Genomic DNA, 10193 nt, shown 5'->3' on the forward strand with positions numbered 1-10193 from the left:
GGTGTGACCACGCTCCTGACAGAGGTGCTGGAACCGGGAATCACGCCGGGAGCACTGGTACTTCTCATCCTGGGCGCCACCTGGCTCCGCGATCCTGCGAGAACTCCCGCGGTCCCACGAGAACTCCCACGATCCCGCGAGATCTGGCTTCTCTCGGGGAGAGTGGTCCTGCTGCCGCCACAGCGCTGACACAGGTAACCTCTGAAGTCTCCTGTCTTGGACTGGATTTCCCAGGACACGGCACCTAGGTAAAAGCTTACTGCTAGGCAGTGTTTTGCCAGAGAAGCAGGGAAAGAAGACGGCGTGTGGCGAGCAAGTTGGGGGAGCATGACTGAGAAGGCTGCAGCCACTCGCAAAGCTGACGGCTGGGACCTACGGGGCATCTGCACCGAAGAAGCGTGAAGCTGTGCATCTCTGCAGGGTCCCTCTGGAGGGTGCGTGTATTGCCCAGTCCCAGCTCCTCTTGGTCAAGGATGGTCCCATGGGGTAGCTCCTCCACCATGGCAGGTCACGTATTTATTGGTGCCGAGGAGTTCCTTGGCAACTACAAGGAATCCCTGGGGTCGGGGGCAGGGTGCAACCAGCTGTGCCCGTGGGGGACCTGAGGGGCCTGGGTGACAGCGGGCCCCTCTGTAGTAGCAGCAGTAGCAGTGACCTGATTCCATAACCATGGGACAGCGCCAGTCGCCCTGGGGGTGGTGCATAAGCCAGTTTCCATGCAACTACTATTTTGGTAACTAGGATATTGTGGTCTGGTCCTTTAATTGTTTGGTTTTTCTCATTCAAATTTTTAACAGCTAAGAGCGCTTTCCAGGTCTCTGTTTACACTTTTCTCAGAGCATCCTTTTCTTGTTTTAAGGCAGTAATACTTTCTCAAGATCGGTGAGAATATTCGTTAGATCTTTAAAGTTTTCTGCTGTGGGGAGCAATCTGCATAGTGGTTAAGAGGATGGATTCTAGAACCAGACACACTGGGTTTGAATCTCAGCTCTGTTATGACTTTGTGGACTTGGGGAACTTTCTGTCTTAGGTTTTTTTTCTTTTTCATTTTCTTTCTTTTTCTTTTTTTTTCTCTTCAAACAAATAGATAATGCTTGTTATACAAAAGTTCACTAATTGCCAAGCTACCAGTTTGTTAAACTTAGAAAAAGTGTTAACTTATTTTACAACTCTAAAAAGAGAACTTTACGATCCTATGACTCAAGCTAACTGACATCCGGGTTCTAAAAGTTGTGAATCAGGGGTTTAAAAAATGTCACTCTAACATTGTCCCAATTAATTTTGATATGCCATAAACTAAACCTTCTAAATGTTTTGTGCATTCAGTGAAATAATGTTTCTAACATAAACTTATTTAAATAGCTTTGACATCAGTAATAGGCCAACCTGTAAACTAACTGCCCTCTTAGTATAAACAGGAAATAATAACGGCAGTGTCAGTGTGGAATGTAATATCTCCCAATTCACATGCAATTGCAATGAATAATCAATCGATTAGGCTAGTGATATTTAAAGAACGTAGTTGTCACTGTGTTTCCCAGAATAACTGAATATTAACATTCTCATCAACTGTATGCCAAGTTCATTATCTCATATTCTTCTCTAGTCTCTTTGTCTGCAGATTGGAATAGTCCCATGTGGAATATGAAGCAGTGGCCCAGAACTTGATGATCCTACATCTTTGGGCCATTCTTTCCAACCTTTGGTAAAAGTTTTGTAAAGCCTAGAGGGATCTACTAACATTTTTTCACTCTTTTCTTGCTTTTCTTGTAATTTTTCCAGTCTTTTTTGTTCTACCTTTACCTTTTCCTTTGCCTGTCTATCTAGAATTTTCAGTTCAAGTTTATGTAAATCTCTTTCTTGAAACCTGAAAATTGCATCGGCAACAGTTTTCCTTTTTCTTGTCTAACTTTTCACTTATTTCTTTTTCAAGCCTCACAAGTTCTTCCTTTTTAATTCTTCTTCTCGATGTAACGTAATAATAGTACTCTTAGTCTAAACTGGCATTGGTGCTCTTCTGCTACTTTTGCTCTTCCTTTTCTTCTTCTTTTAACTTCTCTTAAATATGAGAAACATATCTCATTGACATTTAGATACTTTTCTATTCTTCCCAAGCTTCAACTGACAATTTTTGATTCTTCTTTGTTCCTGTTTTTCCTTTCATCATCTTCTTGTTTATTGTGAAAAAGCATAGTTATATTCTCTTTCTTTAACTTGACCATTTCCTCTTTTTTTTTACTGCTTTTAGCGTTCCAATTCTGAATAGATTCTTTCTTTTTTCTACAGTCAGAAATTTTTGTATAATTTCTCATGTTGTTGCACTTAATGCTGTGTTCTTTCAGGATAAGGTTCTAGAATTTCTCCCATAAATATTGTCTTCTCTTTATGTTTGTTTCTCACTTTTACAAAGGTCTGATGATCCAAGTCATCCAGTGCCCTTGTTGCCCTCCTGTTTGCTGAAAGAATTTTTCAAAATCTACCATTTCTGCTAGAAGAGTATGTGATGGTACTTTGTCTACATGAACCTTACTTGACATTGTTCTGAAAGCTCTCTGCATTTCTGAGTGACCCAAAGTCCACATGTCAATTTTTCTGGATACAGCAGTCAACTCGGTTTTAGTTGTTTTCTTTAATAAGCTCTTCATATATCAGTCTCTGCTCTTATCTAAAAGTGCTTATTGCATTTTCCATTTTTTCTATTATTTCTCTGAGCTTTCAGCAAAATCAGGTCTAAGTGTCACTTGTTTTAACTGATGGTGAAGTCTCTTTACATCATTATGTATTTTGGCCAATTGTTGCTGGACTCTTGCTTTTTCAATTTTTCCTGCTGATAATTTATTTAAAATGTTTCCACTACACTATGCCCAATAATGAAGTCTTTTTTTTTTTTTTGGTGGTAGAGATAACCGTTTACCTTTCTCTATTAATAACTTGATTTTTTAAATTTTCTGCTGCATGTGTGTTTTTTGCTTTTTAGTCCAACTAGATTTCTGCTTTCAGATTTGAAGCTGAAAAGGTTGAATTCCATCCAAAGTACTAAAACATCCATCATTCTGTGTCATGACTACCGTGAGTGTGGCCATCTTTCTGGTAGAGTAACTGGGGCCGCAGAGGGCCCACAGCCTAGGGTGTCATACAGGGGGCAGTACAGAGCCAGCAGATAGTTCCCTGCATGCAGACATGGGACTGTGGATGTGCCAGAGGGAGAGGGAGAGCTGTGCCTTAGTTTCTTCATTCATAAAGAGGAGCAGGAAGACACTGAGCCCACCTCCTCCCACAGGCACAGAAAAACTGCAATGACATACAGAGCAACTGTTGATGAGAACCACCTGAAGACTTTCCATGACTAAAAGTTTAAAGAAGGCACCACAGCGAGATGGCTAAGAGAGGAGGAGACACTATATATGGTCAAGACCCACACTCCCAGGTAGGTGATTCACAAATGAGGGGATAACCACAATTTCAGAGGTTCTCCCCAAGGAGCAAGGGGTACACCCCACCCCAGCCTCCCCAGAATGTCTGGCTTTGAAGACCAGAAGGACTTGTATATGGCAGAGCCAGAGGGCTGTGAGAAACAGACTCCTCTCTTAAAGGGCGCACACAAAATCTCACATGCTTTCAGGGAAGAAGCAGTAATTTTAAATTAAGTAAGTGGCCTGGGTCAGACCCACTTGCTGTTTTTGGAAAGCATCACAGAGAAGCAGGAGACAATTGTGACCCCCCTGGGGATATAGACATGGCCACAGCCGTATTTGGGAGCTTGTTCTACCATGAGGAAGCTGGTACTGCCAAGTAACATTTGGAGTCCTCTCTTAGCCTATTAGCGCTAGGGACTTGCCCACCCACCAGTAGGTGACGATAGCTCTGGCATGCCCCAGGCCACACAGCCCACTGCACCAGGACCTGGCACCACCAACCAGCAAGCTGGCATCAACCCTGGGGGCAGTACAACAGGACCTGGTCATACTTACCAGTGGACTGTCACCAGCCCTGGGGCCCCCTGAGCCTCGCAGCCAGTTTCTCCAGGACCTGGCCCTGCCTATCAGTGGCTTGGAAGCCACTGCACAAGGCAGAACCTGGTAGTAAACTGGGCAAGAGGCCAGCCGTGCATTACCAGCACATCCAAAATAGTTGGCTCCACCGCAGTCGAAGGGCCCACACGGGGGCACCCTAGAGCATATAGCTCTGGTGACCAGAGGGAAGTGTGCTGCCAGGCATCATAAGATGACTCGTACCTAAGGACATTTCTCAAGGATTGGAAGCGTAACCAATATATGTAATACACAGAAATAAACAGAGAATTAGGCAAAATGACAAGACAAAGGAATATGTTCCAAACAAAGGAACAAGACAGAATCTCAGAAAAAGTACTAAATGAAGTTGAGATAAGCAATCTACCAATAAAGAGTTCAAGGTAAGAATCATAAAGATGCTCAATGAACTTGGGATACAGAAGTTTAACAAAGGGTTGGATACATAAAGAACCAAACAGAGCTGAAGAATATAATAACTGAAATAAAAAATGCACTGCAAGTAATCAACAGTAGATTAGATGATACAAAAAAACAGATAAGCAGTCTGGAACACAGAGTAGTGGAAATCTACCAGGCAGAACAGAAAAAAAGAATTTTAAAAAATGAAGATGGTTTAAGGAACCTCTGGGATAACACCAAGCATACAAACATTTGCATATAGGAGTTCCAGAAGGAAAACTGAGATAGAAGAGCAGAGAAATTATTTCAAGACATAGTAGGTGAAAACTTCCCTAACCTGGGAAAGGAAACAGACATCCAGGTCCAGGAAGCACAGAGAGTCCCAAACAAAATGAATTCAAAGACATCCACACCAAGACGTTCTATAATTAAAATGGCAAAAATTAAAGGTACAGAGTGGTAAAAGAAGCAAAAGAAAACAACTAGTCACTTACAAGGCAAATCCCATAATACAGTCAGCTGACATTTCAGCAGAAACTGTAGGCCAGAAGGAGTAGCACAATATTTTTAAGGTGATGAAAGGAAAAAGAATAATAGAACCAAGAATATTCTACCTGGCAAGCTGTTATTCAGATTTGAAGGGACAGATAAAGAGTTCTATAGACAAGGAAAAGCTAAGAATTCAGCACCACTAAACTGACTTTATAAGAAATATTAAAGGGGCTTCTCTAAGTGGAAAATAAAAGACTACAACTAGAAATATTAAAATTACAAAAGGAAAATCTCATTGGTAAAGGTGAACATACAGCAAAGGAGTAGTACAACGACTTGTAAAGCTAGTAGGAAGGTTAAAAGACCTTTATAGGTGAAATAGTGAATAGTGAAATGATCTGAATTTGTATCCCAAATAAATAGTTAAGGGATAATACAAAACAAAAAGATATAAAATATGATGTAAAATACATTAAACATGGCTGGAGGGGGCAGGGAGTAAAAGTGCAGGGTTCTTAGAATGTGTTTGAACTTAAGAGCTCATCAATTGAAAATAATCATTCATATTTATACAGTAAGTCCCCTACATATGAGTTGCAAACTTTCAAAGATGCAAACCTGTGTTCACATGTCCAATCACATAAGCTAGTTGACATGCCTGGTGTACATTGTCACGGGTGTGCATCCTCTACAAGTGGTTGTGCTTTTGTGTACTTTATAGAACTGTACAGAGTACAGTAGTACAGTATTTCAAGCCCAGGATGTCTGGAAGCAAGCGTAAAAGCAGCAGTGATGTCACTGGTACTGAACGTCAGTCATGAGTGAAAGTGCAGCTTGCCCTCCATCTGCTATTGCTGACGATCCTTCAGCTCTCCCACCTCCTCTCCTTCCTCCAGTCAGTAACTCTTCTTGCCTGTTCACTTGATGCCAGCCCCTGTATGCCAGCTGTTGTACTGTACTATTGTAGTTTTTAAGGTACTCTAAGATTAAAAATGTTTTCTTTATTTTTTGTCTTTTTTTAATGTATTATTTGTGTGAAAAGTATTATAAACCTATTATAGTACAGTACTACATAGCCGACTATGTTAGTTGGGTACCTAGGCTAACCTTTTTGGAATTATGAACAAATTGGACTTACGAATGTGGTCTTAGAGCAGAAATCATTCGTATGTAGGGGGCTTGTTGTATATGAACCTCATGGTAATCACAAATCAAAAACCTATAATCAATACAAACAAAGAGAACACTAAAGATAAACATAACACTAAAGATACTCATCGAGTCAGGAGGAAAGAGCAAAAGAAGGAACAAAACACTACCAAAACAACCAAAAACAATTAACATTTTGGCAATAAGTACATACCTATCAGTGATTACTTTAAATGCAAATGGGCTAAATGCTCTGATAAAAAGACATACAGTGGCTGAATGGATACAAAAACAAGACCCATATATATGCTGCCTATAAGAGACTCCACATCTAAAAGCATACGCAGACTGAAAGTGTGGGGATGGGAAAAGGTATTCCAGGCAAATGGAAATGAGAAGAAAGCTGGAATAGCAACACTTATATTTGATGATAAACTTTAAAACAAAGACTGTAATAAGAGACAAAGAAGGACATTAGATAATGATAAAGGGATCGATCCAACAAAACATAACAATTATAAATATGTATGCACCCAACATTGGATCACCTATGTAGATAAAGCAAATATTAACAGACGTGAAGGGAGAAATTGACAGTAACAAAATAATATTAGGAGGCTTTAACACTCTATTTACATCAATGGACAGATCATCTGGAAAATCAAAAAGGAAACACTGGCCTTAAATGACACATTAGACCAAGTTAAATTAATAGATATTTATAGAACATTTCACCCCCAAACAGAATAATACATTCTTTTAAAGTGCACATGGAACATTCTCCAGGATAAATCACATGCTAGGCCACAAAACAAGCTTCAGTAAATTTAAGAAAATTGAAATTATATAGGGATCTTTTCCAACCACAACTCTAAGAGACTAGAAATCAACTACAAGAAAAAAACTGCAAAGAACACAAACTTGGAGGCTAAACAATATGCTACTAAAATGGATCACTGAAGAAATTTTTTAAAATACCTGGAGACAAATGAAAATGAAAACACAATGATCCAAAATCTGGGACAGAGTAAAAGCAGTTCTAAGAAGTTTATAGTGATAAAAACCTACCTCAGGAAACAAGAAAAATCTCAAATAAACAACCTAACCTTACATCTAAAGGAACTAGAAAAATAAACAAAACCCAAAGTTAGTAGAAGGAAAGAAATAATAAAGATTAGAGCAGAAATAAGTGAAAGAGACTAAAAAGACAATAGAAAAAAATTAATGAAAGTATGAGCTGGTTCTTTGAAAAGATAAAGTATTGATCATTGATAAAACTTTAGCCAGGTTCATGAAGAAAAGAAATGAGAGGGCTCAAATAAATAAATTCAGAAATGAAAGAGAAGGCATTACAACTGACAACACAGAAATACAAAGGATTATAAGAGACTACCATAAAAAATGGTATACCAGTAAAATGGACACTCTAGAAGAAATGGACAAATTCCTAGAAGTGTACAAACTCCTAAGACTGAATCAGGAACAATTAGAAAATATGAGCAGACTGATTTCTAGTAAAGAAATTGAATCAGTAATTTAAAAAAAAACCCTCCCACTCCCAACAAACAAAAGCCCAGGACCAGATAGCTTCACAGGTAAATTCTACCAAACATTTAAAGTATTCCAAAATATTAAAGCGAAAGGAACACTTTCAAATTCATCCTACAAGGCCAGCATTACCCTGGTACCAAAACCAGACAAAAAGACACCACAAAAAAAGAAAATTATAGGCCAATATCCCTGATGAACATAGATGCAAAAATTCTCAACAAAATATTAGCAAGCTAATTTCAATAATACATTAAAAGGATCATACTCCATGATCAAGTGAAATTTATCTCAGGGATGCAAAGATTTTTCATATCCGCAAATCAATCAATGAGATACACCACATTAACAAATTGAAGAATAAAAATCATATGATCATCTCAATAGATGCAGAACAAGCTTTTCACAAAATTCAACATCCATTTATGTTTAATAACAAACCTACAGCCAACAGTGGTGAAAAGCTGAAAGCATTTCCTCTAAGATCAGGAACAAGACAAAGATGCCTACTTTCACCACTTTTATTCAACACAGTATTGGAAGTCCTAGCCACAGAAATTAGTCAAGAAAAAGAAAAGGAATCCAAATTGGAAAGGAAGAAATAAAACTGTCACTTTTTGCAGAGTGACATGATATTATATACAGAAAATTCCTAAAATGCCACCAAAAAAGTATTAGAACTATTAATAAATCAATCCAGTAAAGTTGCTTTATACAAAATTAATATACTTAAATCAGTTGCAATTCTTTACAGTAACAATGAAACAGAAAGAGAAATTTTTAAAATTCCTACTTACAATTGTATCAGAAAGAATAAAATACCTGGGAATATACCTAACTAAGGCATTAAAGACTTGGACTTGGAAAACTGTGAGACTCTGAAGAAAGAAATTGAAGACAGCACAAATAAATGGAAAGATATACTGTGTTCATGGACTGGGAGAATTAATATTGTTAAAATGACCATACTACCCAAGGCAATCTACATTCAGTGCAATCCCTATCAAAGTACCAATGGCATTTTTCATATAACTAGAACAAATAATCCTAAAATTTGTATAGAAACACAAAAGACTCCAAATAGCCAAAACAATCTTAAGAAAGGACAGAGCTGGAGGTATCATATTCCCTAATTTCAAACTATACTACAAAGCTACATTAACCAAAACTGAATGGTACTGGCACAAAAACAGACACATAGGTTGATGGAACAGAATAGAGATCCCAGAAATAAACTCATGCTGATATGGGCAATTAATCTATGACAAAGGAGGCAAGAATATACAGTGGAGAAAAGACAGTCTCTTCAATAAGTGGTGTTGGGAAAACGGGAGAGCTATATGCAAAAGAATTAAACTACACTGCTTTCTCACACCATATACAAATATAAACTCAAAATGGATTAAAGACTTTAAATGTAAGACCTGAAACCATAAAACCCCTAGGAGAAAATATAGGCAGTACACTCTTTGACATCAGTCTTAGCAGTATTTTTTTTGGATAGGTCTCTTCAGGCAGGGGAAACAAAAGCAAAAATTAACAGATGGTACTACATTAAATCTAAAAGCTTTTGTACAGCAAAGGAAACTATCAACAAAACAAAAAAGCAGGCTGTGAATGGGAGAAGATATTTGTAAATGATATATCCAGTAAGGGGTTAGTATCCAAAATATACAAAGAACTCATACAATTCAACATCAAAAAAAGAACCCAAACAACCCATCAAGAAAAACAACAACAACAAAATGGGCAGGGGACCTGAATAGACTTTTTTCCAAGGGAGACATAGATGGCGAACAGACATATAAATAGATGCTCATCATCACTAATCATTAGTGAAATACAAATCAAAACCACAATGAGATATCGGCTCACACCTGCCAGAATGTCTATCATCAAAAAGACCACAAATAATAAGCATTGGCAAGAATGAAAGAGAACCCTCATGCACTGTTGGGATTGTTAATTGGTGCGGCTGATATGAAAAACAGTATGGAATCTCCTCTAAATATTAAAAATACAACTGCCATATGATTCAGCAATTTCACTTCTGGATATTTATGGAAAGAAAACAAAACACTAATTTGAAAAGATATATACACTCCAGTATTCATAGCAGCACTGTTTACAGTAGCCAAGATATGGAAGCAACCTAGGTGTTCACTAATAGACAAATGGATAAAGAAGATGTGGTATATATAGCCAAAAAAAAAAATTCCTGCCATTTGCGACAACATAGAAGGACCTAGAGTCTATTATGCTAAGTGAAATATTTCAAACAGAAAAAGACAAATACTGTTTTATTTCACTTATATGTGAAACCTAAAAACTTACTAACAAACAAAACGAAATGAAAACAGTCATAGAGACAGAGAACAAACAGGTGGTTGCCAGAGGGGAGGATCTTGGGGGAGGGAGAAATAGGTGAAGGGGATTAAGAGGTACAAACCTCCAGTTACATGACAAATAAGAGGGGGATGTAATATACAGAATAAGGAATATGGTCAATAATATTGTAGTAACTTTATATGGGGACAGATGACTGTTAGGCTTATGGTGTTAATTTCATAA

The 10193-nt window shown here is 38.0% G+C and overlaps 1 pseudogene; it reads right to left on the minus strand.

The window, feature by feature from the left end:
• Nucleotides 1–575: 575 nt before the first annotated feature.
• LOC101278322 (coiled-coil domain-containing protein 112-like) lies at nt 576–3196 on the minus strand (annotated as a pseudogene).
• Between the last annotated feature and the right edge of the window lie 6997 nt (nt 3197–10193).

The sequence above is a fragment of the Orcinus orca genome, chromosome 12, assembly GCF_937001465.1.
Source record: "Orcinus orca chromosome 12, mOrcOrc1.1, whole genome shotgun sequence".
Taxonomy (NCBI): Eukaryota; Metazoa; Chordata; class Mammalia; order Artiodactyla; family Delphinidae; genus Orcinus; species Orcinus orca.